A 13,918-nucleotide genomic window follows, 5' to 3' on the forward strand; every position below is an offset into this window, starting at 1 on the left:
TTCAGTGGGCCAACATTAACATAAACCACATTGTATCCAAACGGCTAGACCTTTATCTTCTCTTCCCCAATATTTCTTGAAACCCTAATTTGTTCTACAAAAAGCCTGCTCTTCTTCTGCAGACATGAATATTTCACACGCTAGCCTTTGTCTTTTCTTCCTTCGCACACAATCCTACCATATCTCTCCACACGTTTTATACTTCTTCATCTCTCTCCACAACTGCTTGTCTTTTCCAACCAACAACAAATACCTCTTCCAATAATTTCTAGCGATCTTTTGAGAAATTGAAGGACATCAATGAAAGTAAGGAGCTCTGGAAAATTGCCGTCAGAATCCATCACAAATGGATAGTTTTATCAAAGACCAAATAGCACTTCGAATTGATTCTGGTTGATAAAGAGGTTTGTTTGTTGTTTTTCGGTTTTCCCTTTAATTTTAGGGTTTCGTTTCATATGCTGTATTTTGTGTTTGATTCCAATTTTTATATTTAGTGTTTAGTTTTACTTCTATTTCCTCTGTTTATGATTTTGAAGGCCTGTTCTTCGCTGTTTTTCTGTTTCCACTTTCATTTGACGGTTTCGTTTCGTATTGTGGTGTTGGTGTTTGATTAGCATTTTTTAGACTTCATTCGTTTATTTTCGTTTGATATTACATGGTTTCCATAAATGTTAATTTGTTACTAACTTTTTTGCTTATCGGCGAAGTGCATTAATCTGTTTGCTTACCTTCTAAGCCTACTGTAAGTTTTCTAGATTTATGTGATTGAAGCTTGTGCTATTTAATGTTATTCTTTACATAACTATTTCTGCTATAGGCATGGAGATTAAATACTTTTGTGGGGGAATCTATTTTATAAACAGAATTCTATCGACTATCACTATAGTGTGAGTGTGATTTATCCATGGTCAGATGAGGCTATATAGAAAGTGACATTTGACAATCAAGAATAGGCATAGGCAAGATGTGGAACAACTCTAGACATGGTGTTGCAGTTGTTAGATACATCACACTCAAACGTAAGAACTACCAAATTTTTGTTCATGTCAAGTGTATTGAATTATTCTAGATAATTTTCTTACATTGTCATTTTGTTTTTTTAGAAATTGAATGCTTTTTGTTTTCAGGATTTAAAACACTTTTTAAAAAAGTATAACATACTTTAGATGCTAAGGTAAAGACACTAATCATGTAAAGTTCATCGAAATCTAAGATTTTCACTTTTATGAAACTATCACCCACATCAACTTTCTCTTTTATTTACCTTGATCCTTGTAGGAATCAGGAAAATGAGGTTATGTCCAGGCGGGTTGTCACTTTCTGTGACTACCTCTATTGTGTTTTTCTGGGCTAGCTCAAGACAATTCGTGAAGGGTTACAAGAAATTATTGGATTATTCCCTTGCAATCAGGTGTCATTTTCTAATTATTTACATCATTGTATTATCGATACATCACACTCAAACGTCTTCATTGGTTTGTTATGAGAGAGTGAAGAATATGTGCAGATGATGGAAATTAAGATGAGAAGTGGATGGATAGATCATTAACACTGGAAGGTGGATAATGTTTACTTCACCTAAAAAACGTACATGCAATTTAGATTTATATTTACGTAAAATTTTGGACAGCCTCATCCTGGTAGTCGCACATAAGTTAAAATTGATTATCAAGGTGTATGCTTGATTTTCCCATATTTGAATATGTTTGAGTAAAATTGATCAAAGTTGGAAAATGAATGTTCGGGATAAGTTAGATCAATATTAATGAGGAATGTTCGATTGTTGGATTCATAAAGTTAGATCATAAAGTTGTTGTTCTTCTGTTTTCTATTGTTGGATTGCCACTATATTCTTCTTCTGTTGAATATGTGATGATATTCAAATAATGGCTCTTAATATTGTAGGTCACAATTGTATTAAAACTGATTGTCTCAAACTATATTGGAAAAAGAAGGAACTAGAATTTGTTATTAGTAAAATATGAGGTTGGTTTTCTCCACTTAACATTGATTGTAAGCTTGTCTCGGTTTTAGCCGTATTTACTCGTATGGCAACGAATGAGGACTTTTACCACACACATACATACACCTTCAACTATAGTTTATGAACTACAAATTTGCTTTATCACTGTGCTTATTTAGCCAAACAGTTTCTTTTCTTTCCCATTTCCAAGTACTCATATAAGACTTAAGTTTCACATTTAAAAAATTGAGTTTCTTTAATAATTAAAAATAAAGATATGTCAATTCCTATATAAAATGTCTAATACAAACTTTCATCAATTATGCTAAACATTTGTCAATATACTCTTATCTATGAAATAATTTGTCAATATACTCTTATCTATAAAATAATTGTTTAATTTAATATTTTATTGTGTTGAGATGATATAACTAAGAGAAGTATAATTTGAAAAAATTAAGAGAAATATGATATAAGCTTTTCTGATTTTAGAGATGAGAGTCAAGTAGAAGGAATGCATTAAGTATTAAACCATGCACATTCTTCATTGAAAAATGTCATTGAGAGAACAATTGGAGTTTGGAAGAAATGGTGACATATATTATGTGATATGAGACCATTTTCACTCATTAAACAACAGAGGATCATAGTTGCAACAACCGCACTCTATAATTTTATTTGGATGTATGGTGTTGAAGATGAGGAATTTAATAAAAATGATGATACCTCTGAATATATGACTGGTCGTGAAGAAGATATAAATATAAATGAAGATGTGGGTTTATATAATCCAAAAAGAGTACAAGATGGAGGTTACATGAATCGAGTTAGAAACCAAATAGGCCTTGCATTGATGGAAAACAGAAATGTATGAGTATTTTTTTTCTAATGAATTATGTTTATTTTTAAAAATGAAATGATTTATGGTTTTAGTCTTAAATTATTTGATAACTCTTTTAATTTGATATAAAAACCTACCAAACAACTTTTAACTTAAAAGTGGCTTTATAGAAATAAAAAATAAAAACTAACAAACAACTTTAGCTTTATTTATAAAGCTCTTATTTTCAACTGTAACTTAAAAGTAACTTTTACAACTAAAAAAAAGCTCGGCCAAACAATACCTAAAACTCTTTTGATTAGTGTATGGCTCAGATTGGTAAATGTGTAGTTCATGTTAGGATGATGATCTAATTTAACTATATTGTTTGTAGTTTTTGAAAGACCATGTTTGATTTGCATGAAAAGTCTAATTAAAAATATCATTTAATTGAAAAAAAATATTTTCACACTTGACAAATCATTTCAAATATTTTTATAAATTTTGTTAAAACAAAAATAATATTTATATACGAAACAAATATAGTGTTGATTCAAAAAAAAATTATATACGAGAATAACTTTATTATTCATTCAAATTTTTTATAAATAATATAAAAATAAAAATAATATTTGTATACGGGAACAAATATATTGTTGATTAAAATATTTTTAGATACAAAAAAATTACTATTATTATAAATGAAAAATACTTTACTACTGATCCAAATATTGTTATAAACGGAAAAAATATATTATTGATCTAAATATTTTTATATATGCAAATTTACTATTGATCTAAATATTTTATATACGAAAAAATCTATTATTGATCTAAATATTTTTTTAACATTCTTTTTAAAATAAATATATTATGTAAATAAATGCGCATACCAAACTAGAACCCGTGCGTATGCACGGGTTTGTTACTAGTTAGGAGTAATTAAACAATTTGTATGGGTGGAAATAGGCTAGGCTAGGCTTTATAAGGTCTGGGTCTGGCTTACGATAAATTTTAAAGACTTGAGTCTGCCTTGTGGCCTATAATAGGTCTGGCCTTTTTAAAAGTCTGACCTGGTCTGAAAGTCTATTCAAAAGCCTATTTTTTATTATGGTTTTTAATTAATCCATATTATTTAAGAAACCTTATAAGTCGTCATATACATATATATATATATATATATATATATATATATATATATATATATATATATATATATATATATATATATATATATATATATATATATATATATATATATATATATATATATATATATATATATATATATATATATATATATATATATATATATATATATATATATATATATATATATAGGCCTATTTGTTATAATATATATGCATATATAGGCTTGCCTATTTGCCTTTTTTTTAGTAATATATATGTAAATATAGACTGATCTATTTAGCCTATTTTAATATATATAAAAATATAGGCTGACCTATAAGACTTCATAACCTTTTTTAATAGTCTAAATCTGACCTATTTTATTAAATAGGCTTTTAAAAAAGCCTAAGTCTGGCCTTTTTGTTAAATAAGTTTGGTCTGGCCTTATATAAGTTAGGCCGAAGACCCCTGTAGATCGGTCTGATTTATTCCCACCCCTATTTGTATCTAGCAGAATTCCAACTTGAGACCTTGTAATTAAACTGCGTGCTTAGTGTTACTTTTGTCCAAAGGGGTTTCATAAAATATGATAAATTTTTGGGTTAATGGTTATTTTGCCCCTGTCATATGGCGCGAATCCTAAAAACAATCATTTTAAAAAATACAAATTTTGTCCTTGTAATTTTAAGATTTCTTCATTTTCGTCCTCCGTAAATAAAGTCGGCAAAAAAGATGACATGACGCTGCTGTATTGATTTTTTTTATTAATTTTTAATGATGTAAATTATTTTATTAACTTTTTATTTTTTTTATTTTTAAATGCCACGTGTCAACTTTTTTATTAATTTTTAATTCATTTTTTATGACGTAGATTTTTTATTTTAATTTTTAATTTTATTTTTAAATGCCACATGGCGTTATATTTTTAGCTTTTAATGCAAAAATCAAGTTAAAACATTCAAAATGATTCCAAAGTGAATTGAATCTTGAATCTTTTAAAGCAAAAACCTAACATTCCTTTGTTCGCCACTGAGCTACATACTTTTATTTGATATATTCCTCAAATATAATTAAGATTGTTTCGCGTTAAATTTTATTTTGAGTTATTTAAACCTTAATTTTAATAAAAATAAATTTAATTGATTTATCATATATAATTATATAAAAAATTCGTTAACTTAAAGTAAAAATTAAAAAAAAATTAATGATAAAATTAACAAAAAAAATAATTATTATTAAACAGAAAGTAATAATTATTCAAATTAATTATTGAAAATAAATAAAAGTATTTAAAATAAAATAAATATTATATTACTTAACTAAATAAATTATATTTAGTATTTTTAAATAGAAATAAATAAATTTTATTAACTTTGTTAGTTCAAAATATGAAAGGAAAGGGTTCTCGTAATGCTATCATTAAAATGGCAGCCACCAAAACCATATACGCGTTATGGAAATACAGAAATGCAAGAATACTCGGGGACGATATAGATATCAATAAAGTAAGGAAAGATATCATTGATACTCTGGTGCATAAGGGTGGAAAAATAAAAAACTCAGAAATCACATAGCCATCCTTATGCTTGAGGATTGATAGATTGTTTTGCTGAGATTCGTTGTGTCCTATTGGATAGTTTTAGTTGCTGGATCCATGTGGGATCGCTTGTAATTAACTTTTTTTTTTGAATAAAATTACAGTATATTTTCTCAAAAAACTTTATTAACTTTTAATTATGTAAATTATTTTATTAACTTTTTTTTTTTTTTAAATGTCACGTGTCAACTTTTTTATTAATTTTTAATTCATTTTTTATGACGTAGATTTTTTATTTTAATTTTTAATTTTATTTTTAAATGCCACATGGCGTTATATTTTTAGCTTTTAATGCAAAAATCAAGTTAAAACATTCAAAATGATTCCAAAGTGAATTGAATCTTGAATCTTTTAAAGCAAAAACCTAACATTCCTTTGTTCGCCACTGAGCTACATACTTTTATTTGATATATTCCTCAAATATAATTAAAACATTGTTTCGCGTTAAATTTTATTTTGAGTTATTTAAACCTTAATTTTAATAAAAATAAATTTAATTGATTTATCATATATAATTATATAAAAAATTCGTTAACTTAAAGTAAAAATTAAAAAAATTTAATGATAAAATTAACAAAAAAATAATAATTATTAAACAGAAAGTAATAATTATTCAAAATTAATTATTGAAAATAAATAAAAGTATTTAAAATAAAATAAATATTATATTACTGAACTAAATAAATTATATTTAGTATTTTTAAATAGAAATAAATAAATATGAAATTGAAATTAAAATTTTTAATAAGTTTAACTTAAAATTAATAAATATTTTTGCGTTTCCAAATGAAATTAATAAATATTAAAATAATAAATATAAAACTGAAATATCTTAACTTAAAATTAAACTGAAATTATTAAATATTAATACGAAATTAGTGTTTTTAATAAATTTAACTTAAAATTTAATTTGTTACTAAATAATATTTGTGTAATTCTAAATTGTGTAGTTTTAATTTATTAACAAATTAAAAAATTGAATAAATTAAAATACTTAATAAATACGTAATTTTAATTTTAATTCGTTTAATTTAATAATATAAATTAAAACACTTAATAAATTAAAATATTTATTAATTTCAGTTTAAAAATGCTAAATATAATTTATTTAGTTCAATAATATTATATTCATTTTATTTTAAATACGTTTATTTATTTTCAATAATTAATTTTTAATAATTATTACTTTCAGTTTAATATTTGTTATTTTTATGTTAATTTTATCATTGATAATTTTTTATATTTTACTTTCAATAATTTTATTTTTAATAATTATATAATATATGGTTGAATAATACTTATTTACAATCAATTTTGGAAATAAATAGTACCTGTGTGATTATACATATTAATGCAAGTTAAATAACAAAGAAAACAAATAGCTCAATTGGCAATATACTTGTAGTAAGGAATGGATGGTCTTGGGTTTAATATATATTTTGAATTTTAACAATTTAATAATAATAAATTAATAAAATTAAAATAAATAAAAATAAAGGATTATTACGTGAAATTAAAAAAAAATCAAAATAAAAAATTCTTGGGTTTTTAAAGGCAGGGATGGAAAATTTTTACATTCAATAAATAATTCGAATTTTTATGAGTTTTAAAAGGAAATTTTAAAAAAAACTTATAAAAATTCTTGTATTTTTTATCAAAAATTTTAAAATATGAGTTTTATCAAAGATTTTTAAATTCTCGTAAACTAGGGGTGGATGGGGTCAGTTATGGGGATTCCGATCCGAAATAGATAACCCGAACTACCCGCTGTTAAAAAAGTCGAACCCAATTTCACCCAAAACTAAGTTCAATTTTATTGGTTGATGCATTATCGATTTAAACGATTCATTCCTTTGAGTTGAATCGATTTGGATTACTATAGGACCAACTTTTTTATTTTTTTAAATAACAAAATTTTGACCAATAAATTATAACACTCATCACATTAATACTCATTAAGCTTCATTCATATTCTATATCATTAAAAGAACTATAAAATCATAAACAATTATATTATATTACATTTTCATCATCATCCGAGTGATAAACTATTAATACTATATTACAATTTCATCATCATTCAAGTAATAAACTAATCCATTATATTATAATTTATTATTTGCCAACATATCCTCAACTGATTCATGAAAAGTAAACTACATCACCATCACAGGATCATCATTCCATTCATCAACAAGTAAGAAACCATGTAACAAATTCTGCATTATTTTGTACCTGAAATCGTGTAACAAGTTTAGCATTGTTTTGTACCTGTACAAATTAAGTTTTGTTAAGTTCTGTTAACAACTAGAAATAGACTCGACAACAATAACTAAACAAAATAAGTTATGTTAACAACTAATACTTAACAAATTAATCAACTAATTAACTTCTACTAACTAATTTTTAACCACTCTAATTATCCTATATTTTATATCCTAACAATATCTTAACAAAAAAGAGCATAGTATATAATTATGCATGAATGGGTGTTATCTCACTCAACCTCCTCTCTATTTCATCATCAAACAAGCTTCAAAGAGGATCCCCCCACGTCACCATAACTATATCATGAGCTAGAAATTTCTATGTCACCAACGTCCTTCATCGACATAATTATGACAACATGAGTTTAACCAAATTACGCAACATCTTAATGTGTGCATTTACTAATAATATCTCATGAACAATAGTTTATCATCATTGTGTTTTGCCAATCAAAAGGATTCATACCCCACTGAACAACATCTGAAATGCTCATGTAAAGCCATCTTTGAGTATTGAAAATGACAATGAATCTGAAAGTTATACATTTACAACCTTGAGATCATCTGAACTTAAGATAATGATATACTAAATCATGAGCAAATAAGATTAAATCAAGGATCCATGTAACAAGCTTAGCACTGAAACAATAATAAAGAGAAAAGATGGGTTGTGTAACACCGTAAACCCCAAAACTTATATATAAAAGATTACTCGACAATTTAAAGTGTCACCATCGATAATCTTTCAACAAAACATAGACATTTAGAAATCATGCAGCGGAAAAATAAACAACATTAAACACCTGTCATATCACACGCTCGCCATATCTTAGGCTTATTGCGGCAGAATAATATGAACTTCAATAATAAAACATAACAACTTCAACTTTGCTCTTATAAAGACTTAACTTTTATAAAATGATTCAAAATGGAGTTGTAACATTCAACTTGTAGCAACTTCAAAACAAATTCAACATAAATAGTATTAAACTTCAACGAAACAAATTAATCAAATTCAAACATATTAAAAATGCCTCATTCACAATGTTACAGAAGTAGAACACTAAACCACTAAGAAATCGATAAACAAGTGAAAATAACTCCAAGAACTATCTTCCACTTACAGAAGCAACTTCTAATCTTGGTTATCTGCAAGATGTCCATGGTGGACAACATTAAAGCAAAGGGGGTGAGAATACACTACCATAATTTAGCGGTGTGAACAAATAAAGGTATAATATCACATAACAACAAGTACACACGTTAAGCATAACAATATAGACACATAAAGTATTCTCATACAAATAACACATCACCAATGATCATTTACAATTGTAACACTAATGCAAATGTACTAAACAACTGGCTCAACGTGCATGTGGTACCAATACAAACACTCGGGTTCATCTCATTCTCGATTCCCTTTCTAGAACCAGAGCACACCAAAATCGTACCATCACCATGGTAATGCTTTACTGATTCCCACCGAAACCACCTACTCATTCCTGATCCCCATGATAGGATCAAAACACATCAAAACTAAACCAAAGTTCGTACACCATGAATGCATAACTCAATAGCATGCACTTAAACACACGCACATATTGAAGGTGGAGAAAAACACAAGAAATGGGGGTTTGAATTGTGTTCTTCAATATTTATTTCCCTTTTTAAAAAATCTTTTCTTTCTTCTAATATCTCATCTTTTGGATATGCTTGAGATAATATTGCGGAAGCATGATAATGCATAACCAACGAGACATACATTCATTTAGTTTCTTTTCTTCATCAGAACTTCTGACTTTGTTAAGCACAATTTCTGAATAAAGACAACATGGAAATTCTAGGTTAAATAAAGGTTCAGAAAGTAAAAGACACGTTCATTTTTATCCTGGTTCACCTTCTCAATAAGGCTACCTCCAGTCTACCCTCCTCGGGTGATTTCGCCTCTCTCAGTAGAGGACTTAATCCACTATAACCAAACTTGATTACAACTGTATAACCATCTGTCGCGACTAACAATACAGTGCACAACCAACTGCTGTGACTAACTCCAATGAACTGTTCAGTGATCTGATTCACAGATATAACATTCATTGACCCAGTTAAACATCTGACCTTCACTTGGTCTTCTAAGAGAATTTCCACAATGACCACAGTCACTGTCATCTCAAACTTCTGACCTTTACTTGGTCACTTAAGGAATAATCGTCATTTAGTTTCTCTACAATATAATGCTTCTCTACAAGCAGATTTTCTTGTTATACAAGCAAATTTTCTTGTTATCTAGGTACATATTGTTTTGACACACTGACAAGTAACCACTTCCGTTGTCTAAACAAGTGATTAGAATATTCTTTAAGAGATAACACAATATAAGTAACAACTCTTGTGTCATATGCATTCTTACAAGAATTATCTTATAGTCTTCTTGTCGTCATCTTCTGGACAAGATCTTCACTTCTTTATTGATAAGCAGAGTAAGAGCATTAGCTCTTTGTATTGCATGCTTCTTCACTTTGATCTTCGTCTTCATTTGTCTGAAAGCGATTAAGAACAACAACTCTTTGTTTTGATTTTCTTGTTGTATAATGATCTTCCTTTTCACCTTTTTTTTATACCGATCATGGATCCTGTCAAGCTAAAACCACATTAGTGAATTTAAGTAAACAAACTACACTGTAGAGCAACAACTCAGTGTATTTAGTTTCTTTAGCCATCGAATGTGAGGATCTAAAATATTGATAATGTATTTGTGGATTTCTTTCAGATATATTTCTAACTTTCATTACTCCACTGGAGCATACTGCATAACATGCAAAATCTTCTTTTCTTCACTCATTTTTCTTTATAAGGACATGTTGTAGTACTCAAAACACTCTTACTTTCTTTTTCTTCCTTCTGTATTTGTGGATTTATTTTAGATATATTTCTAACTTGGTGCAAATATGCATGCATTCCACACATTTTGATTTGAAGCTTTTGTCCTTTTATAGGCAATTGAATAGTACCGTTGGAACATTTTGAATGTTTCAATAAATGCATTGTAACACGTGTACTGCAAGGAGATGCTTTCCCGGCATATCTTATCTTGAATATAGAGATAACTTGTAAGCTGATCTTGTATCTACTTTCTTGTGGTTCCAAGTTTCACATGTGACTTTATCATTATTGTTTTTATTGATCACTGTGTTTGGCTTATAGATGTATTGGATGTGATGAATCTTAATTCTTCGGAACTTCTGATGTGTCTTTTGGACCTTCTCTAAACTTTTGGACCTGGTAGATTTTTGATATAATTATCATGCTTGTTTCATATCCTGCATGTTGAATTGAGTCTTGTAGGAACATCTGCACACTTAATAAAACTATTAGTAATACAATTGTTACTCACAAAATATATGCTTGTTATCATCAAAACCAGATTCTAAACATAGATCTCAATCTTGTTCTAACAATCTCCCCCTTTTTGATGATGACAAAAACCATGTATTTTGATGGAACCATTTTATGGGGTGATAAACAATAAGCAAATAAAATTAGCTCCCCCTGATTTAGATAACTCCCTTGAGATAGTAATCATAAGCAATTATATATGAGCAATAAAAAAGGTTTAATCAAAATCATATTCTCTTCTCTCCCTTTTTGTCATAATCAAAAAGCTAAATAAATTTAGGTAGGTTAATATCACTTTTCTCCCTCTGAGATGTATATTCTCCCCCTGAAATAAATACTTAAAGAGAAATGTAAAAGATAACTTCCTGAATATTTTTCTCTTCAGCTTGTTTCTTCAGAAGATTGATAGATATAGCTTTTCATAAGCGCTTCTTTAGAAGTTCAATAGTATATTCTTTCAGAATCAGAATTTCCTGCATACTTTTAAAAACAATACTTTTCTCTATATGCTGAGATTTTTCATATGTTAAATGATCATAATATCAATTTCTCCATATATTTAATTAGATCAGAGTGACATGATTGTAAGTACATAAGAAAGAAACAGAACTAATTTCATTGAAAGAAAATTACAAGGATAACATAGAAAAAGATTACAAAGACTTAGGCATAGAACGCTTCGCAATTTTCTTCAACAAGAATATCATTGCTATCCGGAAACTCTGCATTACGGATAATCTGATTTACTTCAGCAGATTCTAGAAGAGCAGATAGAATTCTCCCATATGGAATGTGAAAACTCTGACCACATCCAAAGGCGATGAGTGATTCTTTTATATGACAGAAGATGATTGCGGGAAGATTCAGTGGACGACCATTTTCAAGCAGATGAATCAAAAAACGATCCCTATTATACAGGAGTTGGTGAAAGTTTCCTCTAGGCGTTAAGTTAGACAAAACGAACCTAAACAAGACTTGTCTGAAGGGAGTCAGAAATTCTGCACTGTTAAAAATGCATGCGATATTTCTACTCATAGTGTGATTTGCATTCCAGCGATCAAACACAGCGAGAACCACAGCATAAGGGTTAGGAGCATATCCAATCGTTTCAACAATGGATTCTTCAGTGATAATAAAAGGGATACCATGGATGTTGGTTGTGATGTTGCGGTTGTCATCACTGACAGATGCTCTTAACCAAAAGGTTTTCACCAGATTAGTAAAGACTGGACCATTGAGAAGAACGATATAGTTAAACCATCCTTGTGTCTCCCTAAGTTCCATGAAATGCTCATTTCTTTCAGCAAGTCCTACGAATTTTTCTTTGATAACGGTGAGACATGGTTGGAAATCCATTGAAGACGAAAAAGGTTGAGTAAAAAATAGGGATAAATGGATGGAGAGAGATATGTCGGAGTTGCGAGAAGAGGAACGGTTTGTGATATAGATAAATAAAGAGGCGATGTAATGAGAACAGAAAGAAAATAGTGAATTGAAAGGCAATTATTACTTAGCATTAATTGATTTTGACTATTAGGAAAGGATAGCGTAATTTGAAGAGATTGGAACAGTTACCTAGGGATTTTATCTCAGTAGCTTAACCGCATGTGACTTTTCAGAAAATTTTGAACATGCGTTCAATAATCAAGTGTTTTTGCATGCGTGAGACTTTTCACATTTAGAACTTATGATTTTGTACTTTTGATTTGTTCTTCTTCATGACTTTGGCTTTATCCTAACTTATAGATCTGACTTCGTAAACATAAACTTTTGGCTATTTAGTATGACTGTTTCTTTATCCTTGTTAGTTTATTTTCACACGAAGTCCAGGTTTTGATGATGCTTAGTTGAGACAGAAATATGTTTGAATAGGTTTTCAGAAATAGCTACATATGGAAGGTAACAATTAATTAATCTTTAAGTTCTTCAATCTTGTTCACACGGATACACTTTTTAGCAGTGGGTGCAAGCTTAGGCCCCATTTTCCAACTAATCCCTAAATTCCATCGTTCATGATTATTTCAGACAGGATTCTTCCATACAGAATGTAAGAATGTGTCTGATTTCTGGATATCTCAATGGAGTGCCTTAAATGGTTGAAAAGGATTTGTATGAAAGAGTGAGAAGGGGAATGAGTGAACTTCTGCAGTTAAAATTAAGGGAGTTTTAAAGATAATAGGCTATCCTTATGACCTAGATAGGTTATGAAAGTCTAAGTCAAGATATGGAGGAAATGCTTAATTTTGGTTAAAATTACTGACACATGCTTAAGAGTCTAGTCATATCCTATTGTAACACCACAATTCTACCCCGCAATTATAAGCGAAAATCAGAGTGCATTTAAAAATATTCATCAAAAGATAGGATGTCACATTTCGACTTAACCAAACAAACATACTTATATTGCATTTGACAAAGATACATAGCATTCGGAAACAAAACTTTATCCAGCAATTTCCAAATTAAACTTATAAACATATTTCAATTCAACTTAAAACAAATGTCATCATGGAATACAACAATTAAATAATAACGACTAATCCCCCCGAGTGCTACGTATCAGAGCGATAGACACCAACTCAACTTGGCACAAAGCAACATAAAAACTTCATGAAGTCACTTCGAACATCCACAGCTAATCTTGAGTACCTGCCCATTTCCCATGGTAGGGGAAATATCAGCAAAGGGGTGAGATATCTTACAATATAAAGTAATGCATGATAAATAATATATGAGATATAGAT

At 28.5% G+C, this 13,918-nt stretch overlaps 1 long non-coding RNA gene across 1 annotated transcript; it reads left to right on the top strand.

Moving 5' to 3' along the window:
• The first annotated feature begins 957 nt into the window (after positions 1–957).
• On the top strand, positions 958–1,382 carry LOC131655948 (uncharacterized). Its single transcript, XR_009299926.1, has 3 exons — positions 958–1,019; positions 1,128–1,174; positions 1,279–1,382. It is a non-coding gene; the product is annotated as an uncharacterized LOC131655948 (long non-coding RNA).
• The last annotated feature ends 12,536 nt before the right edge of the window (positions 1,383–13,918 follow it).

This window comes from Vicia villosa, linkage group LG3 (assembly GCF_029867415.1).
Source record: "Vicia villosa cultivar HV-30 ecotype Madison, WI linkage group LG3, Vvil1.0, whole genome shotgun sequence".
In the NCBI taxonomy this organism is placed as follows: Eukaryota; Viridiplantae; Streptophyta; class Magnoliopsida; order Fabales; family Fabaceae; genus Vicia; species Vicia villosa.